This window comes from Chaetodon auriga, chromosome 18, assembly GCF_051107435.1.
Source record: "Chaetodon auriga isolate fChaAug3 chromosome 18, fChaAug3.hap1, whole genome shotgun sequence".
Taxonomy (NCBI): Eukaryota; Metazoa; Chordata; class Actinopteri; order Chaetodontiformes; family Chaetodontidae; genus Chaetodon; species Chaetodon auriga.
The window spans coordinates 20198331-20225841 of NC_135091.1; the positions used below are offsets into that span (position 1 = coordinate 20198331).

The following is a 27511-nucleotide window of genomic DNA, read 5'->3' on the forward strand; positions in this document are numbered from 1 at the left end:
GAAAGAGGAGAAGAAAAGGCTTACAGCACCTGGTATTCCCAGGCGGTCTCCCATCCAAGTACTAACCAGGCCCAACCCTGCTTAGCTTCCGAGATCGGGCGTTGCGTTTTTTTTGTTTTTGTTTTTTTTTAATTGTTTACATCAGGTACCATTTTTCAAATACATCTCGCTCAATGTTCATGTACTTGTACATCCATTTGCAAATAAGTCACCATCAGAAATAACCAAAATCACCGGACTTGGAAAAATGAAAGCATTGCACTGGATGAGTTAAGAGATAAACATCAATAAATCAAAAGACTGTGGGGTGGTCTGCAAGCCTCAGGGCAAGCCCCAGACTGCACGTCCCCACTAAATCAAAACACAATCCACAGGACAATGTATAGGAAGCAAGTCTCATTTATAATACCCGCAATTACTTCACACCAGTTTTTTTTTTTTTTTTTCCCTTCACCCAATGTCTAAAGTCACACTGTCATCCTCTCCAACCACGACAAGGGTGCTCCCCTTCACAAACCCTTCTTCAAATTCTTCCTTCCCCACTGTGCTGTGCACCAATCGTATATCTCTGTTCAAAATATTCTTGAAAACAATCCATACATCAAGTTTCTTCTTCTCAAAATGGGCTAGATTCCTCCTTAGCTTGACAGCAAATCTTGCATGGCTCAGCATGTAGTTCAACAGCGACGTGTTACACCCTTTCACTCTTCCAGACACTCTAAACAGCCACAGCTCCTTCCATTCCATTCTCTCCACATACTTAACATCCCAGCATCTGTTAATTAACTCTTTCAGCCTATCGAAGTACACCCTCAGCTCACTACATTCAAAAAACTCATGCATACATGTTTCCACGTCCGCACCGCACACATCACAGTACTTGTCCACATTCGCATCAAATCTGCTTATTATTAAGTTGTTGAACACCCTATTGTGGCGTAACAAAAAATCAAAGTTCTCGCACTCGCTGCTGTTCCACCTCACTCTCAAGTTCATCCACATCTTTTTCACATTCATACTCGGCACCACTCTCTCCCACACTCTTTCTGCAGTCGGTCTCCTCACCTCTTTCGCACTCAGACACTTATACATTACTCTTGTTGTCACGCTCAACAGATTCACTCTTCTCTCTCCTTCTCCCACATACAATTCCATTTCTCCTCCGACGTTCTCATCAGGCTCGCTCTCAATCATTCTCACCCAGTCAGTTGGCATCCCCTCCCTTATTTTCCTTATCACTCTTTCTGCTGTACCCAACCACATTTCATCACCCCTCTCTCTCACCTCATCCACCACCACTTGTGCCCCCATGAATCCCGGTACATGCTCGTAAACTAAATCTCTCACCTTCCTGATACCCGCTCTCCAGATGACCCTATTATATATCGTGCTTCCTTCCACCGTGATTTTAGGATTTAAAAACACTGGTTGCTCCCACACTTGTCTCACATCCCTACATTCATACTGTACACACCTCACAAACTCTCCCCATGCACCCAACACCTCCTTGTAGAACCCAGACACTCCATTCAACATGCTTTTTTTCAGTTCCATAAACAATCCGCTCTGTCCACATCCACCACATCTATCTATAGCTTCCCTTAGAAAGAGCTTCCATACATGGTCCTGATCATTCTTGATATATCGTACCATCATTTTCACCCTTAGCGCCTTCTTTTTCCTCTCTAAATTAATCAGCTTCAACCCACCATCCTCGTGCTCGTTCTCTAAAACTTCTTTTGCTATTCTTACCCCCTTCCCTCCCCACAGAAACTCGTTTACTATTTCATTCACCTCCATGTACACTCTCTCAGGCACTTCCAGCACGGTCATTACATACACCAGCTTGCTCATAATTAGCGCGTTCACAACCACGACCTTCCCCCTCAGCGTTAGTTTCCTCCGTTTCCAATGCCCTAATGTTTTCTTCATGTTGTTTATTGTTCCCTCATACTGCGCGTCTCCCCCTGCTCTATCCTCAATCCCTAAATTCACCCCCAATATTCTGAAATAGTCCTTCCTTTCCCTCAAACTTATATCTACCATCCCTGCTCTATCTATTCCAACATACATGATTTCTGATTTTTCTCTGTTCACCCGTGCCCCTGATGCCCTACCATACAAGTCTAAGCTACTGAAAACCTCAACCACACTGTCTCTGTCCCTAACTGTCACTGTCGTGTCATCTGCATATTGATATAATAAGCTCACCCTCCCTCCTGGTAACTCTATGCCCCTGATTCTGTTATTGTGCTCTAACAGTGCTGCTAACGGCTCTGCTGACAGTGCATACAGCATGGCCGAGAGCGGACACCCTTGCCTGACCGATCTTTCCAACCTAAAAGTGCCCGTGATTATCCCATTTACCTTCACACAACTAACCGCCCGATCATACAACCTTTTGATCCACCCTATCATTCTATGTCCGAAGCCTACCTTTTCTAAGACCCTGAATAAGTAACTGTGCTCCACCCTGTCAAATGCTTTATTCAAATCAATGCTCAAAACAATCCCACCTTTGCCGCTCTTCATGTGATCTATTGTGTCCCTGATGCTGCTTATTGTGTCGGCTATGTCCCTACCCGGTATACTGTAAGCTTGTGTGTGACCCACCACAGTCCCTATGACCTTCTTAACTCTATTCACTAACACCCGTGCAAATATTTTATAATCGCTATTTAACATACTGAGTGGCCTGTAATTCTCCAATCTGTCCCTACATCCCTTCTTATGGATGATGCTAATTAGCCCTGTCGCCATGGTGACCGGCATCTCATCCCTTTCCTCTATCCATTTGAATAGCCTGTCTAGCACTGGCACTAGTTCCTCCCTGAACTCTACATAAAACTCCCCAATTATCCCATCCGTCCCCGGGCTCTTATTCCTGCCCAACCCTGCTATTGCTAACTCTATTTCCTGTGTTCTGATCTCTCCCTCGCACATTTCCTTATCCTCATCATTTAGCCTACCTCCTATTCTGTCTAACACCTGTCTCGTGCTCTCTTCATCCCCCTCCTCTTTCCTGAACAGTTCCCTATAAAATTCTTCTACTCTCTCCGCTATCCCTACAAAGTCTGTGATCTTTTCCTTGTTGCTTCCCTCCACCCGCTCTAGATGTGTTTTTTTCTGCCTCGTTCTTTTCAGCCCTAGGAAATACCCTGTACACTTCTCTCCCTCAATCGCATATTTCGCCCTGCTTCTGACTATCGCTCCCATGCATCTCTTCTGCTCTATCTCCCTGAGCTCATTCCTTATCCTGATGTACTTCCCTACATCATATGCTGTCTCCCTGTCTGCTTTCCCTGCCTCCCTGACTAGCTCTTCTTTCAGCTTTCTTTCCCTCTCTTTCTCTCTCCTGTTCCTGCCTCGACTGTAACTTATGCTCATGCTCTTTATTTCCGCTTTCACGCTCTCCCACCATTTCCCAACATCCTCTCCGTATGTACTCTCATTCTTTCTCCTCAATATACATTCCCTCACTTTCGCTCTGTACTTTTCCTCCTTTAGCATAGCAGCATTCATACACCACACATCTCCCCCCCTCCCCTCACATCCTTGCCCTAATTTAAAACCTAACATCACGTGATCACTAAGTGCAGTTTCCCTAAACTCTATCCTGCCTACCCTATCCATTATGCTCTCGGAGCTCAATACTAGGTCTATTCTACTTTGTTTCAGCACTCCTCTCACCACTTGTCTCCTTGTGAACTTCCTCCCCTCCGGGTGCCTCGCTCTCCATACATCAATCATACCACACATTCTCAGCATCTCTTTCAGCGCAGCTCTCGACGAATCACTCCTGTAACATGCATTCGTTGACACATCCAACCTGCCACACGACACATTGAAATCACCTACTATCACACAGTTCTCTCCACACATTCCTCCCAGTCTCTCAAAAAACATTCTCCTCTCTCTCTCCACATTCGGTGCATACACATTCAATAACTTGTACTCTGTCCCCATGTGCTCAAAAGTGATCCCTATCACCCGTCCATCACCATCATCTTCACATTTTCTCGCATTCTCTATCACTCCCCTCTTGACTATTATAGCCACCCCTCTCGAATTATCTCCCCCATTACTCACAAACTTCTCCCCCATACATTCCTTCTCCACTCCCTGCATGCATCCCTTATCCCAGTGTGTCTCCTGTAAACAAACAATATCGGCCTGACACGCCAGGAGGATTTGCTGTCTTCTATTGCTATCTCTGAGCCCATTTGTGTTAAAGGAAATAACAGTTGCCATGATCACAAACTAAGACAGAGACGATCATCAGCCCTCATCCTGCACTTTTCTCAGCTTCCCATCTCTCACCTCTTTCCTCCCAGATGGCTTCTTCCTCGCGGCCAGAACATCATCCAGATCTTCTCCCCCGCTGTCTGTTGTATCAGTCGCCACAGTTTTTCCTCCCTTTCTCCCCCCTCCACGTCCCGCCACAGCATCCCCCATCGATGTCGCGGTTGCCGCTGCTCCTTGAGACTCACCTCTCAGTCCTCCTTTTTTCCTCCCTCTTTTAACTCCTTTTGCCCACTTCTCTGAGGTGTCCCCACTCTGGTGTTCTATGACGGCTAGTGGCTCGTCTTCTTCCTCCTCTGCATCTTCCTCCATTTGCTCCTCTCCCTCGACACCAGCCGCGCTGCTTGCTCCCTCCGCGCTCTCCTCATCTCCGCTCGTCACATCGCCATCCTCTCCAGCTTCTCCTCCCTGCTGCTTCTCCTCTGCTCCGTCAGGCACAGCGTAGCTCTCCGCATCTCCTCCTCTCTCTCCGTGCTCCTCTCTTTGTCCGCACTCCCTCGCGTAGTGCCCCTGCATGTGGCACTTGTGACATAGAAAGTCTGGGCAGTCTCTCAGGATATGCCCCGGTCTAATGCAGAGTCTGCACAGCTTCACCTGCCTGTCGTGGATAACCCTGAAATACTCCGCGCCTCCCGCTGTGTCAAATTTCGCGGAGTACGGCAGGGAAGTCACAATCTCCGTGAATTTGACTTTCACATAGCGGGTCCCGTCTGCGATGTCAGTGCCCGGCCAGTATCCTCTCTTGATGGGGGTGACGGCTTTGACTCCCCACCCGGCGAGTTTGGCGAGGATCTCCTCGTCTGTCACATACACTGGCAGTTTGAGGAATGAAACAACTATTTCTTTACAGTTTATTTCTCGAGCCATGATTTGGTTTCCTTTTATTTTGAAACCATCCAACATCTTTTCTTTGGCTGCAGTTGAGCCCATCGTGATTTCGTATTTGCCGTTCAGTTTCATCCTGCAGCCCACCACGCTTCCACATACCAGTTTCACAGCCTTCAGCAACTCCATGACCGTCACCTCTTCCTCTCCAATAACTTCCACGTCCAGCGTCAGCTCCTTGTCAAACTTCTTATCCGCTCTATCAGTTTCCATGCTTGATGTCATTGTCAGTCCGTTGTCCTGCGCCATGCGTCGATCCGCGGAGAAAACGCGGGGATGAGCCCCCCCCAAAACAGCAGCGCGCTGCTCAGGGGAAGGATAATTGTCGTTCGCTCCAAAAATAAATTGATGTGAAAAGCACTCTACAAGGGTAGATGGTTTCTCAGTCGTTCAGCGCGCTCAAACCAGATGATCTGAGAACAAAGACTGCGCGTACCTCACCAAACAATTCACTCAGGAAGTGGCCGTTGTCAGGCTGGTATGGCCGTAAGCCGCAAGCACTGATGCACACAAGCTTTTTATACATGTGCCCTGTGTATGTACACTCTGGGCTGTGAGGGCTTTCTCCTTTCACTTGTCTGGAAATGTTGAGGCCGCTTTGATTGTGCGGCCCAACAAATCCGACTTCTAAAGAAGGCAAGTCAATCAATGGACACAATTTTGGTGGTTGCACACACGGGCCTGACGGATTAAAGCTCCATGGGTCCCCTAAGCCTGGCCATTCCACTAAAGAAGGAACAGCACCCTCTACTGGTGAAAGAGCAGAAGAAAAGGCTTACAGCACCTGGCATTCCCAGGCGGTCTCCCATCCAAGTACTAACCAGGCCCGACCCTGCTTAGCTTCCGAGATCGGACGAGATCAGGCGTTGTCAGGCTGGTATGGCCGTAAGCCGCAAGCACTGATGCACACAAGCTTTTTATACATGTGCCCTGTGTATGTACACTCTGGGCTGTGAGGGCTTTCTCCTTTCACTTGTCTGGAAATGTTGAGGCCGCTTTGATTGTGCGGCCCAACAAATCCGACTTCTAAAGAAGGCAAGTCAATCAATGGACACACTTTTGGTGGTTGCACACACGGGCCTGACGGATTAAAGCTCCATGGGTCCCCTAAGCCTGGCCATTCCACTAAAGAAGGAACAGCACCCTCTACTGGTGAAGAAAAGGCTTACAGCACCTGGTATTCCCAGGCGGTCTCCCATCCAAGTACTAACCAGGCCCGACCCTGCTTAGCTTCCGAGATCGGACGAGATCGGGCGTTGTCAGGCTGGTATGGCCGTAAGCCGCAAGCACTGATGCACACAAGCTTTTTATACATGTGCCCTGTGTATGTACACTCTGGGGTGTGATGGCTTTCTCCTTTCACTTGTCTGGAAATGTTGAGGCCGCTTTGATTGTGCGGCCCAACAAATCCGACTTCTAAAGAAGGCAAGTCAATCAATGGACACACTTTTGGTGGTTGCACACACGGGCCTGACGGATTAAAGCTCCATGGGTCCCCTAAGCCTGGCCATTCCACTAAAGAAGGAACAGCACCCTCTACTGGTGAAAGAGGAGAAGAAAAGGCTTACAGCACCTGGTATTCCCAGGCGGTCTCCCATCCAAGTACTAACCAGGCCCGACCCTGCTTAGCTTCCGAGATCGGACGAGATCGGGCGCTGTCAGGCTGGTATGGCCCTAAGCCGCGAGCACTGATGCACACAAGCTTTTTATACATGTGCCCTGTGTATGTACACTCTGGGGTGTGAGGGCTTTCTCCTTTCACTTGTCTGGAAATGTTGAGGCCGCTTTGATTGTGCGGCCCAACAAATCCGACTTCTAAAGAAGGCAAGTCAATCAATGGACACAATTTTGGTGGTTGCACACACGGGCCTGACGGATTAAAGCTCCATGGGTCCCCTAAGCCTGGCCATTCCACTAAAGAAGGAACAGCACCCTCTACTGGTGAAGAAAAGGCTTACAGCACCTGGTATTCCCAGGCGGTCTCCCATCCAAGTACTAACCAGGCCCGACCCTGCTTAGCTTCCGAGATCGGACGAGATCGGGCGTTGTCAGGCTGGTATGGCCGTAAGCCGCAAGCACTGATGCACACAAGCTTTTTATACATGTGCCCTGTGTATGTACACTCTGGGCTGTGAGGGCTTTCTCCTTTCACTTGTCTGGAAATGTTGAGGCCGCTTTGATTGTGCGGCCCAACAAATCCGACTTCTAAAGAAGGCAAGTCAATCAATGGACACACTTTTGGTGGTTGCACACACGGGCCTGACGGATTAAAGCTCCATGGGTCCCCTAAGCCTGGCCATTCCACTAAAGAAGGAACAGCACCCTCTACTGGTGAAAGAGGAGAAGAAAAGGCTTACAGCACCTGGTATTCCCAGGCGGTCTCCCATCCAAGTACTAACCAGGCCCGACCCTGCTTAGCTTCCGAGATCGGACGAGATCGGGCGCTGTCAGGCTGGTATGGCCGTAAGCCGCGAGCACTGATGCACACAAGCTTTTTATACATGTGCCCTGTGTATGTACACTCTGGGGTGTGAGGGCTTTCTCCTTTCACTTGTCTGGAAATGTTGAGGCCGCTTTGATTGTGCGGCCCAACAAATCCGACTTCTAAAGAAGGCAAGTCAATCAATGGACACACTTTTGGTGGTTGCACACACGGGCCTGACGGATTAAAGCTCCATGGGTCCCCTAAGCCTGGCCATTCCACTAAAGAAGGAACAGCACCCTCTACTGGTGAAGAAAAGGCTTACAGCACCTGGTATTCCCAGGCGGTCTCCCATCCAAGTACTAACCAGGCCCGACCCTGCTTAGCTTCCGAGATCGGACGAGATCGGGCGTTGTCAGGCTGGTATGGCCGTAAGCCGCAAGCACTGATGCACACAAGCTTTTTATACATGTGCCCTGTGTATGTACACTCTGGGGTGTGAGGGCTTTCTCCTTTCACTTGTCTGGAAATGTTGAGGCCGCTTTGATTGTGCGGCCCAACAAATCCGACTTCTAAAGAAGGCAAGTCAATCAATGGACACACTTTTGGTGGTTGCACACACGGGCCTGACGGATTAAAGCTCCATGGGTCCCCTAAGCCTGGCCATTCCACTAAAGAAGGAACAGCACCCTCTACTGGTGAAGAAAAGGCTTACAGCACCTGGTATTCCCAGGCGGTCTCCCATCCAAGTACTAACCAGGCCCGACCCTGCTTAGCTTCCGAGATCGGACGAGATCGGGCGTTGTCAGGCTGGTATGGCCGTAAGCCGCAAGCACTGATGCACACAAGCTTTTTATACATGTGCCCTGTGTATGTACACTCTGGGCTGTGAGGGCTTTCTCCTTTCACTTGTCTGGAAATGTTGAGGCCGCTTTGATTGTGCGGCCCAACAAATCCGACTTCTAAAGAAGGCAAGTCAATCAATGGACACACTTTTGGTGGTTGCACACACGGGCCTGACGGATTAAAGCTCCATGGGTCCCCTAAGCCTGGCCATTCCACTAAAGAAGGAACAGCACCCTCTACTGGTGAAAGAGGAGAAGAAAAGGCTTACAGCACCTGGTATTCCCAGGCGGTCTCCCATCCAAGTACTAACCAGGCCCGACCCTGCTTAGCTTCCGAGATCGGACGAGATCGGGCGTTGTCAGGCTGGTATGGCCGTAAGCCTCAAGCACTGATGCACACAAGCTTTTTATACATGTGCCCTGAGTATGTACACTCTGGGCTGTGAGGGCTTTCTCCTTTCACTTGTCTGGAAATGTTGAGGCCGCTTTGATTGTGCGGCCCAACAAATCCGACTTCTAAAGAAGTCAAGTCAATCAATGGACACACTTTTGGTGGTTGCACACACGGGCCTGACGGATTAAAGCTCCATGGGTCCCCTAAGCCTGGCCATTCCACTAAAGAAGGAACAGCACCCTCTACTGGTGAAAGAGGAGAAGAAAAGGCTTACAGCACCTGGTATTCCCAGGCGGTCTCCCATCCAAGTACTAACCAGGCCCGACCCTGCTTAGCTTCCGAGATCGGACGAGATCGGGCGCTGTCAGGTTGGTATGGCCGTAAGCCGCGAGCACTGATGCACACAAGCTTTTTATACATGTGCCCTGTGTATGTACACTCTGGGGTGTGAGGGCTTTCTCCTTTCACTTGTCTGGAAATGTTGAGGCCGCTTTGATTGTGCGGCCCAACAAATCCGACTTCTAAAGAAGGCAAGTCAATCAATGGACACACTTTTGGTGGTTGCACACACGGGCCTGACGGATTAAAGCTCCATGGGTCCCCTAAGCCTGGCCATTCCACTAAAGAAGGAACAGCACCCTCTACTGGTGAAGAAAAGGCTTACAGCACCTGGTATTCCCAGGCGGTCTCCCATCCAAGTACTAACCAGGCCCGACCCTGCTTAGCTTCCGAGATCGGACGAGATCGGGCGTTGTCAGGCTGGTATGGCCGTAAGCCGCAAGCGCTGATGCACACAAGCTTTTTATACATGTGCCCTGTGTATGTACACTCTGGGGTGTGAGGGCTTTCTCCTTTCACTTGTCTGGAAATGTTGAGGCCGCTTTGATTGTGCGGCCCAACAAATCCGACTTCTAAAGAAGGCAAGTCAATCAATGGACACACTTTTGGTGGTTGCACACACGGGCCTGACGGATTAAAGCTCCATGGGTCCCCTAAGCCTGGCCATTCCACTAAAGAAGGAACAGCACCCTCTACTGGTGAAGAAAAGGCTTACAGCACCTGGTATTCCCAGGCGGTCTCCCATCCAAGTACTAACCAGGCCCGACCCTGCTTAGCTTCCGAGATCGGACGAGATCGGGCGTTGTCAGGCTGGTATGGCCGTAAGCCGCAAGCACTGATGCACACAAGCTTTTTATACATGTGCCCTGTGTATGTACACTCTGGGCTGTGAGGGCTTTCTCCTTTCACTTGTCTGGAAATGTTGAGGCCGCTTTGATTGTGCGGCCCAACAAATCCGACTTCTAAAGAAGGCAAGTCAATCAATGGACACACTTTTGGTGGTTGCACACACGGGCCTGACGGATTAAAGCTCCATGGGTCCCCTAAGCCTGGCCATTCCACTAAAGAAGGAACAGCACCCTCTACTGGTGAAAGAGGAGAAGAAAAGGCTTACAGCACCTGGTATTCCCAGGCGGTCTCCCATCCAAGTACTAACCAGGCCCGACCCTGCTTAGCTTCCGAGATCGGACGAGATCGGGCGCTGTCAGGCTGGTATGGCCGTAAGCCGCAAGCACTGATGCACACAAGCTTTTTATACATGTGCCCTGTGTATGTACACTCTGGGCTGTGAGGGCTTTCTCCTTTCACTTGTCTGGAAATGTTGAGGCCGCTTTGATTGTGCGGCCCAACAAATCCGACTTCTAAAGAAGGCAAGTCAATCAATGGACACACTTTTGGTGGTTGCACACACGGGCCTGACGGATTAAAGCTCCATGGGTCCCCTAAGCCTGGCCATTCCACTAAAGAAGGAACAGCACCCTCTACTGGTGAAAGAGGAGAAGAAAAGGCTTACAGCACCTGGTATTCCCAGGCGGTCTCCCATCCAAGTACTAACCAGGCCCGACCCTGCTTAGCTTCCGAGATCGGACGAGATCGGGCGCTGTCAGGCTGGTATGGCCGTAAGCCGCGAGCACTGATGCACACAAGCTTTTTATACATGTGCCCTGTGTATGTACACTCTGGGGTGTGAGGGCTTTCTCCTTTCACTTGTCTGGAAATGTTGAGGCCGCTTTGATTGTGCGGCCCAACAAATCCGACTTCTAAAGAAGGCAAGTCAATCAATGGACACACTTTTGGTGGTTGCACACACGGGCCTGACGGATTAAAGCTCCATGGGTCCCCTAAGCCTGGCCATTCCACTAAAGAAGGAACAGCACCCTCTACTGGTGAAGAAAAGGCTTACAGCACCTGGTATTCCCAGGCGGTCTCCCATCCAAGTACTAACCAGGCCCGACCCTGCTTAGCTTCCGAGATCGGACGAGATCGGGCGTTGTCAGGCTGGTATGGCCGTAAGCCGCAAGCACTGATGCACACAAGCTTTTTATACATGTGCCCTGTGTATGTACACTCTGGGCTGTGAGGGCTTTCTCCTTTCACTTGTCTGGAAATGTTGAGGCCGCTTTGATTGTGCGGCCCAACAAATCCGACTTCTAAAGAAGGCAAGTCAATCAATGGACACACTTTTGGTGGTTGCACACACGGGCCTGACGGATTAAAGCTCCATGGGTCCCCTAAGCCTGGCCATTCCATTAAAGAAGGAACAGCACACTCTACTGGTGAAAGAGGAGAAGAAAAGGCTTACAGCACCTGGTATTCCCAGGCGGTCTCCCATCCAAGTACTAACCAGGCCCGACCCTGCTTAGCTTCCGAGATTGGACGAGATCGGGCGCTGTCAGGCTGGTATGGCCGTAAGCCGCGAGCACTGATGCACACAAGCTTTTTATACATGTGCCCTGTGTATGTACACTCTGGGGTGTGAGGGCTTTCTCCTTTCACTTGTCTGGAAATGTTGAGGCCGCTTTGATTGTGCGGCCCAACAAATCCGACTTCTAAAGAAGGCAAGTCAATCAATGGACACACTTTTGGTGGTTGCACACACGGGCCTGACGGATTAAAGCTCCATGGGTCCCCTAAGCCTGGCCATTCCACTAAAGAAGGAACAGCACCCTCTACTGGTGAAGAAAAGGCTTACAGCACCTGGTATTCCCAGGCGGTCTCCCATCCAAGTACTAACCAGGCCCGACCCTGCTTAGCTTCCGAGATCGGACGAGATCAGGCGTTGTCAGGCTGGTATGGCCGTAAGCCGCAAGCGCTGATGCACACAAGTTTTTTATACATGTGCCCTGTGTATGTACACTCTGGGGTGTGAGGGCTTTCTCCTTTCACTTGTCTGGAAATGTTGAGGCCGCTTTGATTGTGCGGCCCAACAAATCCGACTTCTAAAGAAGGCAAGTCAATCAATGGACACACTTTTGGTGGTTGCACACACGGGCCTGACGGATTAAAGCTCCATGGGTCCCCTAAGCCTGGCCATTCCACTAAAGAAGGAACAGCACCCTCTACTGGTGAAGAAAAGGCTTACAGCACCTGGTATTCCCAGGCGGTCTCCCATCCAAGTACTAACCAGGCCCGACCCTGCTTAGCTTCCGAGATCGGACGAGATCGGGCGTTGTCAGGCTGGTATGGCCGTAAGCCGCAAGCACTGATGCACACAAGCTTTTTATACATGTGCCCTGTGTATGTACACTCTGGGCTGTGAGGGCTTTCTCCTTTCACTTGTCTGGAAATGTTGAGGCCGCTTTGATTGTGCGGCCCAACAAATCCGACTTCTAAAGAAGGCAAGTCAATCAATGGACACACTTTTGGTGGTTGCACACACGGGCCTGACGGATTAAAGCTCCATGGGTCCCCTAAGCCTGGCCATTCCACTAAAGAAGGAACAGCACCCTCTACTGGTGAAAGAGGAGAAGAAAAGGCTTACAGCACCTGGTATTCCCAGGCGGTCTCCCATCCAAGTACTAACCAGGCCCGACCCTGCTTAGCTTCCGAGATCGGACGAGATCGGGCGTTGTCAGGCTGGTATGGCCGTAAGCCGCAAGCACTGATGCACACAAGCTTTTTATACATGTGCCCTGAGTATGTACACTCTGGGCTGTGAGGGCTTTCTCCTTTCACTTGTCTGGAAATGTTGAGGCCGCTTTGATTGTGCGGCCCAACAAATCCGACTTCTAAAGAAGTCAAGTCAATCAATGGACACACTTTTGGTGGTTGCACACACGGGCCTGACGGATTAAAGCTCCATGGGTCCCCTAAGCCTGGCCATTCCACTAAAGAAGGAACAGCACCCTCTACTGGTGAAGAAAAGGCTTACAGCACCTGGTATTCCCAGGCGGTCTCCCATCCAAGTACTAACCAGGCCCGACCCTGCTTAGCTTCCGAGATCGGACGAGATCGGGCGTTGTCAGGCTGGTATGGCCGTAAGCCGCAAGCACTGATGCACACAAGCTTTTTATACATGTGCCCTGTGTATGTACACTGGGCTGTGAGGGCTTTCTCCTTTCACTTGTCTGGAAATGTTGAGGCCGCTTTGATTGTGCGGCCCAACAAATCCGACTTCTAAAGAAGTCAAGTCAATCAATGGACACACTTTTGGTGGTTGCACACACGGGCCTGACGGATTAAAGCTCCATGGGTCCCCTAAGCCTGGCCATTCCACTAAAGAAGGAACAGCACCCTCTACTGGTGAAGAAAAGGCTTACAGCACCTGGTATTCCCAGGCGGTCTCCCATCCAAGTACTAACCAGGCCCGACCCTGCTTAGCTTCCGAGATCGGACGAGATCGGGCGTTGTCAGGCTGGTATGGCCGTAAGCCGCAAGCACTGATGCACACAAGCTTTTTATACATGTGCCCTGTGTATGTACACTCTGGGGTGTGATGGCTTTCTCCTTTCACTTGTCTGGAAATGTTGAGGCCGCTTTGATTGTGCGGCCCAACAAATCCGACTTCTAAAGAAGGCAAGTCAATCAATGGACACACTTTTGGTGGTTGCACACACGGGCCTGACGGATTAAAGCTCCATGGGTCCCCTAAGCCTGGCCATTCCACTAAAGAAGGAACAGCACCCTCTACTGGTGAAAGAGGAGAAGAAAAGGCTTACAGCACCTGGTATTCCCAGGCGGTCTCCCATCCAAGTACTAACCAGGCCCGACCCTGCTTAGCTTCCGAGATCGGACGAGATCGGGCGCTGTCAGGCTGGTATGGACGTAAGCCGCAAGCACTGATGCACACAAGCTTTTTATACATGTGCCCTGTGTATGTACACTCTGGGGTGTGAGGGCTTTCTCCTTTCACTTGTCTGGAAATGTTGAGGCCGCTTTGATTGTGCGGCCCAACAAATCCGACTTCTAAAGAAGGCAAGTCAATCAATGGACACACTTTTGGTGGTTGCACACACGGGCCTGACGGATTAAAGCTCCATGGGTCCCCTAAGCCTGGCCATTCCACTAAAGAAGGAACAGCACCCTCTACTGGTGAAGAAAAGGCTTACAGCACCTGGTATTCCCAGGCGGTCTCCCATCCAAGTACTAACCAGGCCCGACCCTGCTTAGCTTCCGAGATCGGACGAGATCGGGCGTTGTCAGGCTGGTATGGCCGTAAGCCGCAAGCACTGATGCACACAAGCTTTTTATACATGTGCCCTGTGTATGTACACTCTGGGCTGTGAGGGCTTTCTCCTTTCACTTGTCTGGAAATGTTGAGGCCGCTTTGATTGTGCGGCCCAACAAATCCGACTTCTAAAGAAGGCAAGTCAATCAATGGACACACTTTTGGTGGTTGCACACACGGGCCTGACGGATTAAAGCTCCATGGGTCCCCTAAGCCTGGCCATTCCACTAAAGAAGGAACAGCACCCTCTACTGGTGAAGAAAAGGCTTACAGCACCTGGTATTCCCAGGCGGTCTCCCATCCAAGTACTAACCAGGCCCGACCCTGCTTAGCTTCCGAGATCGGACGAGATCGGGCGTTGTCAGGCTGGTATGGCCGTAAGCCGCAAGCACTGATGCACACAAGCTTTTTATACATGTGCCCTGTGTATGTACACTCTGGGCTGTGAGGGCTTTCTCCTTTCACTTGTCTGGAAATGTTGAGGCCGCTTTGATTGTGCGGCCCAACAAATCCGACTTCTAAAGAAGGCAAGTCAATCAATGGACACACTTTTGGTGGTTGCACACACGGGCCTGACGGATTAAAGCTCCATGGGTCCCCTAAGCCTGGCCATTCCACTAAAGAAGGAACAGCACCCTCTACTGGTGAAGAAAAGGCTTACAGCACCTGGTATTCCCAGGCGGTCTCCCATCCAAGTACTAACCAGGCCCGACCCTGCTTAGCTTCCGAGATCGGACGAGATCGGGCGTTGTCAGGCTGGTATGGCCGTAAGCCGCAAGCACTGATGCACACAAGCTTTTTATACATGTGCCCTGTGTATGTACACTCTGGGCTGTGAGGGCTTTCTCCTTTCACTTGTCTGGAAATGTTGAGGCCGCTTTGATTGTGCGGCCCAACAAATCCGACTTCTAAAGAAGGCAAGTCAATCAATGGACACAATTTTGGTGGTTGCACACACGGGCCTGACGGATTAAAGCTCCATGGGTCCCCTAAGCCTGGCCATTCCACTAAAGAAGGAACAGCACCCTCTACTGGTGAAGAAAAGGCTTACAGCACCTGGTATTCCCAGGCGGTCTCCCATCCAAGTACTAACCAGGCCCGACCCTGCTTAGCTTCCGAGATCGGACGAGATCGGGCGTTGTCAGGCTGGTATGGCCGTAAGCCGCAAGCACTGATGCACACAAGCTTTTTATACATGTGCCCTGTGTATGTACACTCTGGGCTGTGAGGGCTTTCTCCTTTCACTTGTCTGGAAATGTTGAGGCCGCTTTGATTGTGCGGCCCAACAAATCCGACTTCTAAAGAAGGCAAGTCAATCAATGGACACACTTTTGGTGGTTGCACACACGGGCCTGACGGATTAAAGCTCCATGGGTCCCCTAAGCCTGGCCATTCCACTAAAGAAGGAACAGCACCCTCTACTGGTGAAAGAGGAGAAGAAAAGGCTTACAGCACCTGGTATTCCCAGGCGGTCTCCCATCCAAGTACTAACCAGGCCCGACCCTGCTTAGCTTCCGAGATCGGACGAGATCGGGCGTTGTCAGGCTGGTATGGCCGTAAGCCGCAAGCACTGATGCACACAAGCTTTTTATACATGTGCCCTGAGTATGTACACTCTGGGCTGTGAGGGCTTTCTCCTTTCACTTGTCTGGAAATGTTGAGGCCGCTTTGATTGTGCGGCCCAACAAATCCGACTTCTAAAGAAGGCAAGTCAATCAATGGACACACTTTTGGTGGTTGCACACACGGGCCTGACGGATTAAAGCTCCATGGGTCCCCTAAGCCTGGCCATTCCACTAAAGAAGGAACAGCACCCTCTACTGGTGAAGAAAAGGCTTACAGCACCTGGTATTCCCAGGCGGTCTCCCATCCAAGTACTAACCAGGCCCGACCCTGCTTAGCTTCCGAGATCGGACGAGATCGGGCGTTGTCAGGCTGGTATGGCCGTAAGCCGCAAGCACTGATGCACACAAGCTTTTTATACATGTGCCCTGTGTATGTACACTGGGCTGTGAGGGCTTTCTCCTTTCACTTGTCTGGAAATGTTGAGGCCGCTTTGATTGTGCGGCCCAACAAATCCGACTTCTAAAGAAGTCAAGTCAATCAATGGACACACTTTTGGTGGTTGCACACACGGGCCTGACGGATTAAAGCTCCATGGGTCCCCTAAGCCTGGCCATTCCACTAAAGAAGGAACAGCACCCTCTACTGGTGAAGAAAAGGCTTACAGCACCTGGTATTCCCAGGCGGTCTCCCATCCAAGTACTAACCAGGCCCGACCCTGCTTAGCTTCCGAGATCGGACGAGATCGGGCGTTGTCAGGCTGGTATGGCCGTAAGCCGCAAGCACTGATGCACACAAGCTTTTTATACATGTGCCCTGTGTATGTACACTCTGGGGTGTGATGGCTTTCTCCTTTCACTTGTCTGGAAATGTTGAGGCCGCTTTGATTGTGCGGCCCAACAAATCCGACTTCTAAAGAAGGCAAGTCAATCAATGGACACACTTTTGGTGGTTGCACACACGGGCCTGACGGATTAAAGCTCCATGGGTCCCCTAAGCCTGGCCATTCCACTAAAGAAGGAACAGCACCCTCTACTGGTGAAAGAGGAGAAGAAAAGGCTTACAGCACCTGGTATTCCCAGGCGGTCTCCCATCCAAGTACTAACCAGGCCCGACCCTGCTTAGCTTCCGAGATCGGACGAGATCGGGCGCTGTCAGGCTGGTATGGCCGTAAGCCGCGAGCACTGATGCACACAAGCTTTTTATACATGTGCCCTGTGTATGTACACTCTGGGGTGTGAGGGCTTTCTCCTTTCACTTGTCTGGAAATGTTGAGGCCGCTTTGATTGTGCGGCCCAACAAATCCGACTTCTAAAGAAGGCAAGTCAATCAATGGACACACTTTTGGTGGTTGCACACACGGGCCTGACGGATTAAAGCTCCATGGGTCCCCTAAGCCTGGCCATTCCACTAAAGAAGGAACAGCACCCTCTACTGGTGAAGAAAAGGCTTACAGCACCTGGTATTCCCAGGCGGTCTCCCATCCAAGTACTAACCAGGCCCGACCCTGCTTAGCTTCCGAGATCGGACGAGATCGGGCGTTGTCAGGCTGGTATGGCCGTAAGCCGCAAGCACTGATGCACACAAGCTTTTTATACATGTGCCCTGTGTATGTACACTCTGGGCTGTGAGGGCTTTCTCCTTTCACTTGTCTGGAAATGTTGAGGCCGCTTTGATTGTGCGGCCCAACAAATCCGACTTCTAAAGAAGGCAAGTCAATCAATGGACACAATTTTGGTGGTTGCACACACGGGCCTGACGGATTAAAGCTCCATGGGTCCCCTAAGCCTGGCCATTCCACTAAAGAAGGAACAGCACCCTCTACTGGTGAAGAAAAGGCTTACAGCACCTGGTATTCCCAGGCGGTCTCCCATCCAAGTACTAACCAGGCCCGACCCTGCTTAGCTTCCGAGATCGGACGAGATCGGGCGTTGTCAGGCTGGTATGGCCGTAAGCCGCAAGCACTGATGCACACAAGCTTTTTATACATGTGCCCTGTGTATGTACACTCTGGGCTGTGAGGGCTTTCTCCTTTCACTTGTCTGGAAATGTTGAGGCCGCTTTGATTGTGCGGCTCAACAAATCCGACTTCTAAAGAAGGCAAGTCAATCAATGGACACACTTTTGGTGGTTGCACACACGGGCCTGACGGATTAAAGCTCCATGGGTCCCCTAAGCCTGGCCATTCCACTAAAGAAGGAACAGCACCCTCTACTGGTGAAAGAGGAGAAGAAAAGGCTTACAGCACCTGGTATTCCCAGGCGGTCTCCCATCCAAGTACTAACCAGGCCCGACCCTGCTTAGCTTCCGAGATCGGACGAGATCGGGCGCTGTCAGGCTGGTATGGCCGTAAGCCGCGAGCACTGATGCACACAAGCTTTTTATACATGTGCCCTGTGTATGTACACTCTGGGCTGTGAGGGCTTTCTCCTTTCACTTGTCTGGAAATGTTGAGGCCGCTTTGATTGTGCGGCCCAACAAATCCGACTTCTAAAGAAGGCAAGTCAATCAATGGACACACTTTTGGTGGTTGCACACACGGGCCTGACGGATTAAAGCTCCATGGGTCCCCTAAGCCTGGCCATTCCACTAAAGAAGGAACAGCACCCTCTACTGGTGAAAGAGGAGAAGAAAAGGCTTACAGCACCTGGTATTCCCAGGCGGTCTCCCATCCAAGTACTAACCAGGCCCGACCCTGCTTAGCTTCCGAGATCGGACGAGATCGGGCGCTGTCAGGCTGGTATGGCCGTAAGCCGCGAGCACTGATGCACACAAGCTTTTTATACATGTGCCCTGTGTATGTACACTCTGGGCTGTGAGGGCTTTCTCCTTTCACTTGTCTGGAAATGTTGAGGCCGCTTTGATTGTGCGGCCCAACAAATCCGACTTCTAAAGAAGGCAAGTCAATCAATGGACACAATTTTGGTGGTTGCACACACGGGCCTGACGGATTAAAGCTCCATGGGTCCCCTAAGCCTGGCCATTCCACTAAAGAAGGAACAGCACCCTCTACTGGTGAAGAAAAGGCTTACAGCACCTGGTATTCCCAGGCGGTCTCCCATCCAAGTACTAACCAGGCCCGACCCTGCTTAGCTTCCGAGATCGGACGAGATCGGGCGTTGTCAGGCTGGTATGGCCGTAAGCCGCAAGCACTGATGCACACAAGCTTTTTATACATGTGCCCTGTGTATGTACACTCTGGGCTGTGAGGGCTTTCTCCTTTCACTTGTCTGGAAATGTTGAGGCCGCTTTGATTGTGCGGCCCAACAAATCCGACTTCTAAAGAAGGCAAGTCAATCAATGGACACACTTTTGGTGGTTGCACACACGGGCCTGACGGATTAAAGCTCCATGGGTCCCCTAAGCCTGGCCATTCCACTAAAGAAGGAACAGCACCCTCTACTGGTGAAAGAGGAGAAGAAAAGGCTTACAGCACCTGGTATTCCCAGGCGGTCTCCCATCCAAGTACTAACCAGGCCCGACCCTGCTTAGCTTCCGAGATCGGACGAGATCGGGCGCTGTCAGGCTGGTATGGCCGTAAGCCGCGAGCACTGATGCACACAAGCTTTTTATACATGTGCCCTGTGTATGTACACTCTGGGGTGTGAGGGCTTTCTCCTTTCACTTGTCTGGAAATGTTGAGGCCGCTTTGATTGTGCGGCCCAACAAATCCGACTTCTAAAGAAGGCAAGTCAATCAATGGACACACTTTTGGTGGTTGCACACACGGGCCTGACGGATTAAAGCTCCATGGGTCCCCTAAGCCTGGCCATTCCACTAAAGAAGGAACAGCACCCTCTACTGGTGAAGAAAAGGCTTACAGCACCTGGTATTCCCAGGCGGTCTCCCATCCAAGTACTAACCAGGCCCGACCCTGCTTAGCTTCCGAGATCGGACGAGATCGGGCGTTGTCAGGCTGGTATGGCCGTAAGCCGCAAGCACTGATGCACACAAGCTTTTTATACATGTGCCCTGTGTATGTACACTCTGGGCTGTGAGGGCTTTCTCCTTTCACTTGTCTGGAAATGTTGAGGCCGCTTTGATTGTGCGGCCCAACAAATCCGACTTCTAAAGAAGGCAAGTCAATCAATGGACACAATTTTGGTGGTTGCACACACGGGCCTGACGGATTAAAGCTCCATGGGTCCCCTAAGCCTGGCCATTCCACTAAAGAAGGAACAGCACCCTCTACTGGTGAAGAAAAGGCTTACAGCACCTGGTATTCCCAGGCGGTCTCCCATCCAAGTACTAACCAGGCCCGACCCTGCTTAGCTTCCGAGATCGGACGAGATCGGGCGTTGTCAGGCTGGTATGGCCGTAAGCCGCAAGCACTGATGCACACAAGCTTTTTATACATGTGCCCTGTGTATGTACACTCTGGGCTGTGAGGGCTTTCTCCTTTCACTTGTCTGGAAATGTTGAGGCCGCTTTGATTGTGCGGCCCAACAAATCCGACTTCTAAAGAAGTCAAGTCAATCAATGGACACACTTTTGGTGGTTGCACACATGGGCCTGACGGATTAAAGCTCCATGGGTCCCCTAAGCCTGGCCATTCCACTAAAGAAGGAACAGCACCCTCTACTGGTGAAAGAGGAGAAGAAAAGGCTTACAGCACCTGGTATTCCCAGGCGGTCTCCCATCCAAGTACTAACCAGGCCCGACCCTGCTTAGCTTCCGAGATCGGACGAGATCGGGCGCTGTCAGGCTGGTATGGCCGTAAGCCGCGAGCACTGATGCACACAAGCTTTTTATACATGTGCCCTGTGTATGTACACTCTGGGGTGTGAGGGCTTTCTCCTTTCACTTGTCTGGAAATGTTGAGGCCGCTTTGATTGTGCGGCCCAACAAATCCGACTTCTAAAGAAGGCAAGTCAATCAATGGACACACTTTTGGTGGTTGCACACACGGGCCTGACGGATTAAAGCTCCATGGGTCCCCTAAGCCTGGCCATTCCACTAAAGAAGGAACAGCACCCTCTACTGGTGAAGAAAAGGCTTACAGCACCTGGTATTCCCAGGCGGTCTCCCATCCAAGTACTAACCAGGCCCGACCCTGCTTAGCTTCCGAGATCGGACGAGATCGGGCGTTGTCAGGCTGGTATGGCCGTAAGCCGCAAGCACTGATGCACACAAGCTTTTTATACATGTGCCCTGTGTATGTACACTCTGGGCTGTGAGGGCTTTCTCCTTTCACTTGTCTGGAAATGTTGAGGCCGCTTTGATTGTGCGGCCCAACAAATCCGACTTCTAAAGAAGGCAAGTCAATCAATGGACACACTTTTGGTGGTTGCACACACGGGCCTGACGGATTAAAGCTCCATGGGTCCCCTAAGCCTGGCCATTCCACTAAAGAAGGAACAGCACCCTCTACTGGTGAAAGAGGAGAAGAAAAGGCTTACAGCACCTGGTATTCCCAGGCGGTCTCCCATCCAAGTACTAACCAGGCCCGACCCTGCTTAGCTTCCGAGATCGGACGAGATCGGGCGCTGTCAGGCTGGTATGGCCGTAAGCCGCGAGCACTGATGCACACAAGCTTTTTATACATGTGCCCTGTGTATGTACACTCTGGGGTGTGAGGGCTTTCTCCTTTCACTTGTCTGGAAATGTTGAGGCCGCTTTGATTGTGCGGCCCAACAAATCCGACTTCTAAAGAAGGCAAGTCAATCAATGGACACACTTTTGGTGGTTGCACACACGGGCCTGACGGATTAAAGCTCCATGGGTCCCCTAAGCCTGGCCATTCCACTAAAGAAGGAACAGCACCCTCTACTGGTGAAGAAAAGGCTTACAGCACCTGGTATTCCCAGGCGGTCTCCCATCCAAGTACTAACCAGGCCCGACCCTGCTTAGCTTCCGAGATCGGACGAGATCGGGCGTTGTCAGGCTGGTATGGCCGTAAGCCGCAAGCACTGATGCACACAAGCTTTTTATACATGTGCCCTGTGTATGTACACTCTGGGCTGTGAGGGCTTTCTCCTTTCACTTGTCTGGAAATGTTGAGGCCGCTTTGATTGTGCGGCCCAACAAATCCGACTTCTAAAGAAGGCAAGTCAATCAATGGACACAATTTTGGTGGTTGCACACACGGGCCTGACGGATTAAAGCTCCATGGGTCCCCTAACCCAGGCCATTCCACTAAAGAAGGAACAGCACCCTCTACTGGTGAAGAAAAGGCTTACAGCACCTGGTATTCCCAGGCGGTCTCCCATCCAAGTACTAACCAGGCCCGACCCTGCTTAGCTTCCGAGATCGGACGAGATCGGGCGTTGTCAGGCTGGTATGGCCGTAAGCCGCAAGCACTGATGCACACAAGCTTTTTATACATGTGCCCTGTGTATGTACACTCTGGGCTGTGAGGGCTTTCTCCTTTCACTTGTCTGGAAATGTTGAGGCCGCTTTGATTGTGCGGCCCAACAAATCCGACTTCTAAAGAAGTCAAGTCAATCAATGGACACACTTTTGGTGGTTGCACACATGGGCCTGACGGATTAAAGCTCCATGGGTCCCCTAAGCCTGGCCATTCCACTAAAGAAGGAACAGCACCCTCTACTGGTGAAAGAGGAGAAGAAAAGGCTTACAGCACCTGGTATTCCCAGGCGGTCTCCCATCCAAGTACTAACCAGGCCCGACCCTGCTTAGCTTCCGAGATCGGACGAGATCGGGCGCTGTCAGGCTGGTATGGCCGTAAGCCGCGAGCACTGATGCACACAAGCTTTTTATACATGTGCCCTGTGTATGTACACTCTGGGGTGTGAGGGCTTTCTCCTTTCACTTGTCTGGAAATGTTGAGGCCGCTTTGATTGTGCGGCCCAACAAATCCGACTTCTAAAGAAGGCAAGTCAATCAATGGACACACTTTTGGTGGTTGCACACACGGGCCTGACGGATTAAAGCTCCATGGGTCCCCTAAGCCTGGCCATTCCACTAAAGAAGGAACAGCACCCTCTACTGGTGAAGAAAAGGCTTACAGCACCTGGTATTCCCAGGCGGTCTCCCATCCAAGTACTAACCAGGCCCGACCCTGCTTAGCTTCCGAGATCGGACGAGATCGGGCGTTGTCAGGCTGGTATGGCCGTAAGCCGCAAGCACTGATGCACACAAGCTTTTTATACATGTGCCCTGTGTATGTACACTCTGGGCTGTGAGGGCTTTCTCCTTTCACTTGTCTGGAAATGTTGAGGCCGCTTTGATTGTGCGGCCCAACAAATCCGACTTCTAAAGAAGGCAAGTCAATCAATGGACACACTTTTGGTGGTTGCACACACGGGCCTGACGGATTAAAGCTCCATGGGTCCCCTAAGCCTGGCCATTCCACTAAAGAAGGAACAGCACCCTCTACTGGTGAAAGAGGAGAAGAAAAGGCTTACAGCACCTGGTATTCCCAGGCGGTCTCCCATCCAAGTACTAACCAGGCCCGACCCTGCTTAGCTTCCGAGATCGGACGAGATCGGGCGCTGTCAGGCTGGTATGGCCGTAAGCCGCGAGCACTGATGCACACAAGCTTTTTATACATGTGCCCTGTGTATGTACACTCTGGGGTGTGAGGGCTTTCTCCTTTCACTTGTCTGGAAATGTTGAGGCCGCTTTGATTGTGCGGCCCAACAAATCCGACTTCTAAAGAAGGCAAGTCAATCAATGGACACACTTTTGGTGGTTGCACACACGGGCCTGACGGATTAAAGCTCCATGGGTCCCCTAAGCCTGGCCATTCCACTAAAGAAGGAACAGCACCCTCTACTGGTGAAGAAAAGGCTTACAGCACCTGGTATTCCCAGGCGGTCTCCCATCCAAGTACTAACCAGGCCCGACCCTGCTTAGCTTCCGAGATCGGACGAGATCGGGCGTTGTCAGGCTGGTATGGCCGTAAGCCGCAAGCACTGATGCACACAAGCTTTTTATACATGTGCCCTGTGTATGTACACTCTGGGCTGTGAGGGCTTTCTCCTTTCACTTGTCTGGAAATGTTGAGGCCGCTTTGATTGTGCGGCCCAACAAATCCGACTTCTAAAGAAGGCAAGTCAATCAATGGACACACTTTTGGTGGTTGCACACACGGGCCTGACGGATTAAAGCTCCATGGGTCCCCTAAGCCTGGCCATTCCACTAAAGAAGGAACAGCACCCTCTACTGGTGAAAGAGGAGAAGAAAAGGCTTACAGCACCTGGTATTCCCAGGCGGTCTCCCATCCAAGTACTAACCAGGCCCGACCCTGCTTAGCTTCCGAGATCGGACGAGATCGGGCGCTGTCAGGCTGGTATGGCCGTAAGCCGCGAGCACTGATGCACACAAGCTTTTTATACATGTGCCCTGTGTATGTACACTCTGGGCTGTGAGGGCTTTCTCCTTTCACTTGTCTGGAAATGTTGAGGCCGCTTTGATTGTGCGGCCCAACAAATCCGACTTCTAAAGAAGGCAAGTCAATCAATGGACACAATTTTGGTGGTTGCACACACGGGCCTGACGGATTAAAGCTCCATGGGTCCCCTAAGCCTGGCCATTCCACTAAAGAAGGAACAGCACCCTCTACTGGTGAAGAAAAGGCTTACAGCACCTGGTATTCCCAGGCGGTCTCCCATCCAAGTACTAACCAGGCCCGACCCTGCTTAGCTTCCGAGATCGGACGAGATCGGGCGTTGTCAGGCTGGTATGGCCGTAAGCCGCAAGCACTGATGCACACAAGCTTTTTATACATGTGCCCTGTGTATGTACACTCTGGGCTGTGAGGGCTTTCTCCTTTCACTTGTCTGGAAATGTTGAGGCCGCTTTGATTGTGCGGCCCAACAAATCCGACTTCTAAAGAAGGCAAGTCAATCAATGGACACACTTTTGGTGGTTGCACACACGGGCCTGACGGATTAAAGCTCCATGGGTCCCCTAAGCCTGGCCATTCCACTAAAGAAGGAACAGCACCCTCTACTGGTGAAAGAGGAGAAGAAAAGGCTTACAGCACCTGGTATTCCCAGGCGGTCTCCCATCCAAGTACTAACCAGGCCCGACCCTGCTTAGCTTCCGAGATCGGACGAGATCGGGCGCTGTCAGGCTGGTATGGCCGTAAGCCGCGAGCACTGATGCACACAAGCTTTTTATACATGTGCCCTGTGTATGTACACTCTGGGGTGTGAGGGCTTTCTCCTTTCACTTGTCTGGAAATGTTGAGGCCGCTTTGATTGTGCGGCCCAACAAATCCGACTTCTAAAGAAGGCAAGTCAATCAATGGACACACTTTTGGTGGTTGCACACACGGGCCTGACGGATTAAAGCTCCATGGGTCCCCTAAGCCTGGCCATTCCACTAAAGAAGGAACAGCACCCTCTACTGGTGAAGAAAAGGCTTACAGCACCTGGTATTCCCAGGCGGTCTCCCATCCAAGTACTAACCAGGCCCGACCCTGCTTAGCTTCCGAGATCGGACGAGATCGGGCGTTGTCAGGCTGGTATGGCCGTAAGCCGCAAGCACTGATGCACACAAGCTTTTTATACATGTGCCCTGTGTATGTACACTCTGGGGTGTGAGGGCTTTCTCCTTTCACTTGTCTGGAAATGTTGAGGCCGCTTTGATTGTGCGGCCCAACAAATCCGACTTCTAAAGAAGGCAAGTCAATCAATGGACACAATTTTGGTGGTTGCACACACGGGCCTGACGGATTAAAGCTCCATGGGTCCCCTAAGCCTGGCCATTCCACTAAAGAAGGAACAGCACCCTCTACTGGTGAAGAAAAGGCTTACAGCACCTGGTATTCCCAGGCGGTCTCCCATCCAAGTACTAACCAGGCCCGACCCTGCTTAGCTTCCGAGATCGGACGAGATCGGGCGTTGTCAGGCTGGTATGGCCGTAAGCCGCAAGCACTGATGCACACAAGCTTTTTATACATGTGCCCTGTGTATGTACACTCTGGGCTGTGAGGGCTTTCTCCTTTCACTTGTCTGGAAATGTTGAGGCCGCTTTGATTGTGCGGCCCAACAAATCCGACTTCTAAAGAAGGCAAGTCAATCAATGGACACACTTTTGGTGGTTGCACACACGGGCCTGACGGATTAAAGCTCCATGGGTCCCCTAAGCCTGGCCATTCCACTAAAGAAGGAACAGCACCCTCTACTGGTGAAGAAAAGGCTTACAGCACCTGGTATTCCCAGGCGGTCTCCCATCCAAGTACTAACCAGGCCCGACCCTGCTTAGCTTCCGAGATCGGACGAGATCGGGCGTTGTCAGGCTGGTATGGCCGTAAGCCGCAAGCACTGATGCACACAAGCTTTTTATACATGTGCCCTGTGTATGTACACTCTGGGGTGTGAGGGCTTTCTCCTTTCACTTGTCTGGAAATGTTGAGGCCGCTTTGATTGTGCGGCCCAACAAATCCGACTTCTAAAGAAGGCAAGTCAATCAATGGACACACTTTTGGTGGTTGCACACACGGGCCTGACGGATTAAAGCTCCATGGGTCCCCTAAGCCTGGCCATTCCACTAAAGAAGGAACAGCACCCTCTACTGGTGAAAAAGCAGAAGAAAAGGCTTACAGCACCTGGTATTCCCAGGCGGTCTCCCATCCAAGTACTAACCAGGCCCGACCCTGCTTAGCTTCCGAGATCGGACGAGATCGGGCGTTGTCAGGCTGGTATGGCCGTAAGCCGCAAGCACTGATGCACACAAGCTTTTTATACATGTGCCCTGTGTATGTACACTCTGGGGTGTGAGGGCTTTCTCCTTTCACTTGTCTGGAAATGTTGAGGCCGCTTTGATTGTGCGGCCCAACAAATCCGACTTCTAAAGAAGGCAAGTCAATCAATGGACACACTTTTGGTGGTTGCACACACGGGCCTGACGGATTAAAGCTCCATGGGTCCCCTAAGCCTGGCCATTCCACTAAAGAAGGAACAGCACCCTCTACTGGTGAAAGAGCAGAAGAAAAGGCTTACAGCACCTGGTATTCCCAGGCGGTCTCCCATCCAAGTACTAACCAGGCCCGACCCTGCTTAGCTTCCGAGATCGGACGAGATCGGGCGTTGTCAGGCTGGTATGGCCGTAAGCCGCAAGCACTGATGCACACAAGCTTTTTATACATGTGCCCTGTGTATGTACACTCTGGGGTGTGAGGGCTTTCTCCTTTCACTTGTCTGGAAATGTTGAGGCCGCTTTGATTGTGCGGCCCAACAAATCCGACTTCTAAAGAAGGCAAGTCAATCAATGGACACACTTTTGGTGGTTGCACACACGGGCCTGACGGATTAAAGCTCCATGGGTCCCCTAAGCCTGGCCATTCCACTAAAGAAGGAACAGCACCCTCTACTGGTGAAGAAAAGGCTTACAGCACCTGGTATTCCCAGGCGGTCTCCCATCCAAGTACTAACCAGGCCCGACCCTGCTTAGCTTCCGAGATCGGACGAGATCCGGCGTTGTCAGGCTGGTATGGCCGTAAGCCGCAAGCACTGATGCACACAAGCTTTTTATACATGTGCCCTGTGTATGTACACTCTGGGCTGTGAGGGCTTTCTCCTTTCACTTGTCTGGAAATGTTGAGGCCGCTTTGATTGTGCGGCCCAACAAATCCGACTTCTAAAGAAGGCAAGTCAATCAATGGACACACTTTTGGTGGTTGC

At 51.2% G+C, this 27511-nt stretch overlaps 1 protein-coding gene and 55 non-coding genes across 57 annotated transcripts in view; all 56 read right to left on the reverse strand.

The window, feature by feature from the left end:
* The window catches only part of LOC143336370 (uncharacterized), a 48411-nt gene extending 43592 nt beyond the window's left edge, over window positions 1–4819 (reverse strand). For both annotated transcript variants that reach the window (XM_076756504.1, XM_076756505.1), the window contains exon 1: window positions 4321–4819. The gene's annotated coding sequence lies outside the window, so the exon portion shown is untranslated. The remainder of the gene's footprint in view (window positions 1–4320) is intronic.
* Window positions 4820–5959: 1140 nt separating this feature from the next.
* On the reverse strand, window positions 5960–6078 carry LOC143336869 (5S ribosomal RNA). Its single transcript, XR_013078613.1, has one exon. It is a non-coding gene; the product is annotated as a 5S ribosomal RNA (ribosomal RNA).
* A 271-nt stretch (window positions 6079–6349) lies between these two features.
* On the reverse strand, window positions 6350–6468 carry LOC143337066 (5S ribosomal RNA). The gene has a single exon (XR_013078720.1). It is a non-coding gene; the product is annotated as a 5S ribosomal RNA (ribosomal RNA).
* A 280-nt stretch (window positions 6469–6748) lies between these two features.
* Window positions 6749–6867, reverse strand: LOC143336854 (5S ribosomal RNA). The gene has a single exon (XR_013078599.1). It is a non-coding gene; the product is annotated as a 5S ribosomal RNA (ribosomal RNA).
* A 271-nt stretch (window positions 6868–7138) lies between these two features.
* LOC143337067 (5S ribosomal RNA) lies at window positions 7139–7257 on the reverse strand. Its single transcript, XR_013078721.1, has one exon. It is a non-coding gene; the product is annotated as a 5S ribosomal RNA (ribosomal RNA).
* Window positions 7258–7537: 280 nt separating this feature from the next.
* On the reverse strand, window positions 7538–7656 carry LOC143337376 (5S ribosomal RNA). The gene has a single exon (XR_013079014.1). It is a non-coding gene; the product is annotated as a 5S ribosomal RNA (ribosomal RNA).
* Window positions 7657–7927: 271 nt separating this feature from the next.
* On the reverse strand, window positions 7928–8046 carry LOC143337068 (5S ribosomal RNA). The gene has a single exon (XR_013078722.1). It is a non-coding gene; the product is annotated as a 5S ribosomal RNA (ribosomal RNA).
* Window positions 8047–8317: 271 nt separating this feature from the next.
* LOC143337069 (5S ribosomal RNA) lies at window positions 8318–8436 on the reverse strand. Its single transcript, XR_013078723.1, has one exon. It is a non-coding gene; the product is annotated as a 5S ribosomal RNA (ribosomal RNA).
* Window positions 8437–8716: 280 nt separating this feature from the next.
* On the reverse strand, window positions 8717–8835 carry LOC143337070 (5S ribosomal RNA). The gene has a single exon (XR_013078724.1). It is a non-coding gene; the product is annotated as a 5S ribosomal RNA (ribosomal RNA).
* Window positions 8836–9115: 280 nt separating this feature from the next.
* Window positions 9116–9234, reverse strand: LOC143337257 (5S ribosomal RNA). Its single transcript, XR_013078902.1, has one exon. It is a non-coding gene; the product is annotated as a 5S ribosomal RNA (ribosomal RNA).
* A 271-nt stretch (window positions 9235–9505) lies between these two features.
* LOC143337071 (5S ribosomal RNA) lies at window positions 9506–9624 on the reverse strand. Its single transcript, XR_013078725.1, has one exon. It is a non-coding gene; the product is annotated as a 5S ribosomal RNA (ribosomal RNA).
* Window positions 9625–9895: 271 nt separating this feature from the next.
* Window positions 9896–10014, reverse strand: LOC143337072 (5S ribosomal RNA). The gene has a single exon (XR_013078726.1). It is a non-coding gene; the product is annotated as a 5S ribosomal RNA (ribosomal RNA).
* Window positions 10015–10294: 280 nt separating this feature from the next.
* Window positions 10295–10413, reverse strand: LOC143337493 (5S ribosomal RNA). Its single transcript, XR_013079125.1, has one exon. It is a non-coding gene; the product is annotated as a 5S ribosomal RNA (ribosomal RNA).
* Window positions 10414–10693: 280 nt separating this feature from the next.
* Window positions 10694–10812, reverse strand: LOC143336865 (5S ribosomal RNA). Its single transcript, XR_013078609.1, has one exon. It is a non-coding gene; the product is annotated as a 5S ribosomal RNA (ribosomal RNA).
* A 271-nt stretch (window positions 10813–11083) lies between these two features.
* LOC143337073 (5S ribosomal RNA) lies at window positions 11084–11202 on the reverse strand. Its single transcript, XR_013078727.1, has one exon. It is a non-coding gene; the product is annotated as a 5S ribosomal RNA (ribosomal RNA).
* A 280-nt stretch (window positions 11203–11482) lies between these two features.
* LOC143336875 (5S ribosomal RNA) lies at window positions 11483–11601 on the reverse strand. The gene has a single exon (XR_013078619.1). It is a non-coding gene; the product is annotated as a 5S ribosomal RNA (ribosomal RNA).
* A 271-nt stretch (window positions 11602–11872) lies between these two features.
* Window positions 11873–11991, reverse strand: LOC143336849 (5S ribosomal RNA). The gene has a single exon (XR_013078594.1). It is a non-coding gene; the product is annotated as a 5S ribosomal RNA (ribosomal RNA).
* A 271-nt stretch (window positions 11992–12262) lies between these two features.
* On the reverse strand, window positions 12263–12381 carry LOC143337074 (5S ribosomal RNA). Its single transcript, XR_013078728.1, has one exon. It is a non-coding gene; the product is annotated as a 5S ribosomal RNA (ribosomal RNA).
* A 280-nt stretch (window positions 12382–12661) lies between these two features.
* LOC143337075 (5S ribosomal RNA) lies at window positions 12662–12780 on the reverse strand. The gene has a single exon (XR_013078729.1). It is a non-coding gene; the product is annotated as a 5S ribosomal RNA (ribosomal RNA).
* A 271-nt stretch (window positions 12781–13051) lies between these two features.
* LOC143337077 (5S ribosomal RNA) lies at window positions 13052–13170 on the reverse strand. The gene has a single exon (XR_013078731.1). It is a non-coding gene; the product is annotated as a 5S ribosomal RNA (ribosomal RNA).
* Window positions 13171–13439: 269 nt separating this feature from the next.
* Window positions 13440–13558, reverse strand: LOC143337078 (5S ribosomal RNA). The gene has a single exon (XR_013078732.1). It is a non-coding gene; the product is annotated as a 5S ribosomal RNA (ribosomal RNA).
* A 280-nt stretch (window positions 13559–13838) lies between these two features.
* LOC143336867 (5S ribosomal RNA) lies at window positions 13839–13957 on the reverse strand. The gene has a single exon (XR_013078611.1). It is a non-coding gene; the product is annotated as a 5S ribosomal RNA (ribosomal RNA).
* A 271-nt stretch (window positions 13958–14228) lies between these two features.
* Window positions 14229–14347, reverse strand: LOC143337079 (5S ribosomal RNA). The gene has a single exon (XR_013078733.1). It is a non-coding gene; the product is annotated as a 5S ribosomal RNA (ribosomal RNA).
* Window positions 14348–14618: 271 nt separating this feature from the next.
* Window positions 14619–14737, reverse strand: LOC143337080 (5S ribosomal RNA). The gene has a single exon (XR_013078734.1). It is a non-coding gene; the product is annotated as a 5S ribosomal RNA (ribosomal RNA).
* Window positions 14738–15008: 271 nt separating this feature from the next.
* On the reverse strand, window positions 15009–15127 carry LOC143337081 (5S ribosomal RNA). The gene has a single exon (XR_013078735.1). It is a non-coding gene; the product is annotated as a 5S ribosomal RNA (ribosomal RNA).
* Window positions 15128–15398: 271 nt separating this feature from the next.
* LOC143337082 (5S ribosomal RNA) lies at window positions 15399–15517 on the reverse strand. Its single transcript, XR_013078736.1, has one exon. It is a non-coding gene; the product is annotated as a 5S ribosomal RNA (ribosomal RNA).
* A 280-nt stretch (window positions 15518–15797) lies between these two features.
* LOC143337083 (5S ribosomal RNA) lies at window positions 15798–15916 on the reverse strand. Its single transcript, XR_013078737.1, has one exon. It is a non-coding gene; the product is annotated as a 5S ribosomal RNA (ribosomal RNA).
* A 271-nt stretch (window positions 15917–16187) lies between these two features.
* LOC143337084 (5S ribosomal RNA) lies at window positions 16188–16306 on the reverse strand. Its single transcript, XR_013078738.1, has one exon. It is a non-coding gene; the product is annotated as a 5S ribosomal RNA (ribosomal RNA).
* A 269-nt stretch (window positions 16307–16575) lies between these two features.
* LOC143337085 (5S ribosomal RNA) lies at window positions 16576–16694 on the reverse strand. The gene has a single exon (XR_013078739.1). It is a non-coding gene; the product is annotated as a 5S ribosomal RNA (ribosomal RNA).
* A 280-nt stretch (window positions 16695–16974) lies between these two features.
* On the reverse strand, window positions 16975–17093 carry LOC143336982 (5S ribosomal RNA). Its single transcript, XR_013078676.1, has one exon. It is a non-coding gene; the product is annotated as a 5S ribosomal RNA (ribosomal RNA).
* A 271-nt stretch (window positions 17094–17364) lies between these two features.
* LOC143337086 (5S ribosomal RNA) lies at window positions 17365–17483 on the reverse strand. The gene has a single exon (XR_013078740.1). It is a non-coding gene; the product is annotated as a 5S ribosomal RNA (ribosomal RNA).
* A 271-nt stretch (window positions 17484–17754) lies between these two features.
* On the reverse strand, window positions 17755–17873 carry LOC143337088 (5S ribosomal RNA). Its single transcript, XR_013078742.1, has one exon. It is a non-coding gene; the product is annotated as a 5S ribosomal RNA (ribosomal RNA).
* Window positions 17874–18153: 280 nt separating this feature from the next.
* LOC143337054 (5S ribosomal RNA) lies at window positions 18154–18272 on the reverse strand. The gene has a single exon (XR_013078708.1). It is a non-coding gene; the product is annotated as a 5S ribosomal RNA (ribosomal RNA).
* Window positions 18273–18552: 280 nt separating this feature from the next.
* On the reverse strand, window positions 18553–18671 carry LOC143337065 (5S ribosomal RNA). The gene has a single exon (XR_013078719.1). It is a non-coding gene; the product is annotated as a 5S ribosomal RNA (ribosomal RNA).
* A 271-nt stretch (window positions 18672–18942) lies between these two features.
* LOC143337089 (5S ribosomal RNA) lies at window positions 18943–19061 on the reverse strand. The gene has a single exon (XR_013078743.1). It is a non-coding gene; the product is annotated as a 5S ribosomal RNA (ribosomal RNA).
* Window positions 19062–19341: 280 nt separating this feature from the next.
* On the reverse strand, window positions 19342–19460 carry LOC143337076 (5S ribosomal RNA). The gene has a single exon (XR_013078730.1). It is a non-coding gene; the product is annotated as a 5S ribosomal RNA (ribosomal RNA).
* Window positions 19461–19731: 271 nt separating this feature from the next.
* LOC143337090 (5S ribosomal RNA) lies at window positions 19732–19850 on the reverse strand. The gene has a single exon (XR_013078744.1). It is a non-coding gene; the product is annotated as a 5S ribosomal RNA (ribosomal RNA).
* A 271-nt stretch (window positions 19851–20121) lies between these two features.
* On the reverse strand, window positions 20122–20240 carry LOC143337091 (5S ribosomal RNA). The gene has a single exon (XR_013078745.1). It is a non-coding gene; the product is annotated as a 5S ribosomal RNA (ribosomal RNA).
* Window positions 20241–20520: 280 nt separating this feature from the next.
* LOC143337087 (5S ribosomal RNA) lies at window positions 20521–20639 on the reverse strand. Its single transcript, XR_013078741.1, has one exon. It is a non-coding gene; the product is annotated as a 5S ribosomal RNA (ribosomal RNA).
* Window positions 20640–20910: 271 nt separating this feature from the next.
* LOC143337092 (5S ribosomal RNA) lies at window positions 20911–21029 on the reverse strand. Its single transcript, XR_013078746.1, has one exon. It is a non-coding gene; the product is annotated as a 5S ribosomal RNA (ribosomal RNA).
* A 280-nt stretch (window positions 21030–21309) lies between these two features.
* LOC143337098 (5S ribosomal RNA) lies at window positions 21310–21428 on the reverse strand. Its single transcript, XR_013078752.1, has one exon. It is a non-coding gene; the product is annotated as a 5S ribosomal RNA (ribosomal RNA).
* A 271-nt stretch (window positions 21429–21699) lies between these two features.
* LOC143337093 (5S ribosomal RNA) lies at window positions 21700–21818 on the reverse strand. Its single transcript, XR_013078747.1, has one exon. It is a non-coding gene; the product is annotated as a 5S ribosomal RNA (ribosomal RNA).
* Window positions 21819–22089: 271 nt separating this feature from the next.
* Window positions 22090–22208, reverse strand: LOC143337094 (5S ribosomal RNA). Its single transcript, XR_013078748.1, has one exon. It is a non-coding gene; the product is annotated as a 5S ribosomal RNA (ribosomal RNA).
* Window positions 22209–22488: 280 nt separating this feature from the next.
* Window positions 22489–22607, reverse strand: LOC143337111 (5S ribosomal RNA). The gene has a single exon (XR_013078763.1). It is a non-coding gene; the product is annotated as a 5S ribosomal RNA (ribosomal RNA).
* Window positions 22608–22878: 271 nt separating this feature from the next.
* On the reverse strand, window positions 22879–22997 carry LOC143337095 (5S ribosomal RNA). The gene has a single exon (XR_013078749.1). It is a non-coding gene; the product is annotated as a 5S ribosomal RNA (ribosomal RNA).
* A 280-nt stretch (window positions 22998–23277) lies between these two features.
* On the reverse strand, window positions 23278–23396 carry LOC143337122 (5S ribosomal RNA). Its single transcript, XR_013078774.1, has one exon. It is a non-coding gene; the product is annotated as a 5S ribosomal RNA (ribosomal RNA).
* A 271-nt stretch (window positions 23397–23667) lies between these two features.
* LOC143337096 (5S ribosomal RNA) lies at window positions 23668–23786 on the reverse strand. The gene has a single exon (XR_013078750.1). It is a non-coding gene; the product is annotated as a 5S ribosomal RNA (ribosomal RNA).
* Window positions 23787–24066: 280 nt separating this feature from the next.
* Window positions 24067–24185, reverse strand: LOC143337134 (5S ribosomal RNA). The gene has a single exon (XR_013078785.1). It is a non-coding gene; the product is annotated as a 5S ribosomal RNA (ribosomal RNA).
* A 271-nt stretch (window positions 24186–24456) lies between these two features.
* On the reverse strand, window positions 24457–24575 carry LOC143337097 (5S ribosomal RNA). The gene has a single exon (XR_013078751.1). It is a non-coding gene; the product is annotated as a 5S ribosomal RNA (ribosomal RNA).
* A 280-nt stretch (window positions 24576–24855) lies between these two features.
* LOC143337147 (5S ribosomal RNA) lies at window positions 24856–24974 on the reverse strand. The gene has a single exon (XR_013078797.1). It is a non-coding gene; the product is annotated as a 5S ribosomal RNA (ribosomal RNA).
* Window positions 24975–25245: 271 nt separating this feature from the next.
* LOC143337100 (5S ribosomal RNA) lies at window positions 25246–25364 on the reverse strand. Its single transcript, XR_013078753.1, has one exon. It is a non-coding gene; the product is annotated as a 5S ribosomal RNA (ribosomal RNA).
* A 271-nt stretch (window positions 25365–25635) lies between these two features.
* Window positions 25636–25754, reverse strand: LOC143337101 (5S ribosomal RNA). The gene has a single exon (XR_013078754.1). It is a non-coding gene; the product is annotated as a 5S ribosomal RNA (ribosomal RNA).
* A 271-nt stretch (window positions 25755–26025) lies between these two features.
* On the reverse strand, window positions 26026–26144 carry LOC143337102 (5S ribosomal RNA). The gene has a single exon (XR_013078755.1). It is a non-coding gene; the product is annotated as a 5S ribosomal RNA (ribosomal RNA).
* A 280-nt stretch (window positions 26145–26424) lies between these two features.
* Window positions 26425–26543, reverse strand: LOC143337103 (5S ribosomal RNA). The gene has a single exon (XR_013078756.1). It is a non-coding gene; the product is annotated as a 5S ribosomal RNA (ribosomal RNA).
* A 280-nt stretch (window positions 26544–26823) lies between these two features.
* LOC143337104 (5S ribosomal RNA) lies at window positions 26824–26942 on the reverse strand. The gene has a single exon (XR_013078757.1). It is a non-coding gene; the product is annotated as a 5S ribosomal RNA (ribosomal RNA).
* Window positions 26943–27213: 271 nt separating this feature from the next.
* LOC143336877 (5S ribosomal RNA) lies at window positions 27214–27332 on the reverse strand. Its single transcript, XR_013078620.1, has one exon. It is a non-coding gene; the product is annotated as a 5S ribosomal RNA (ribosomal RNA).
* Window positions 27333–27511: the final 179 nt, after the last annotated feature.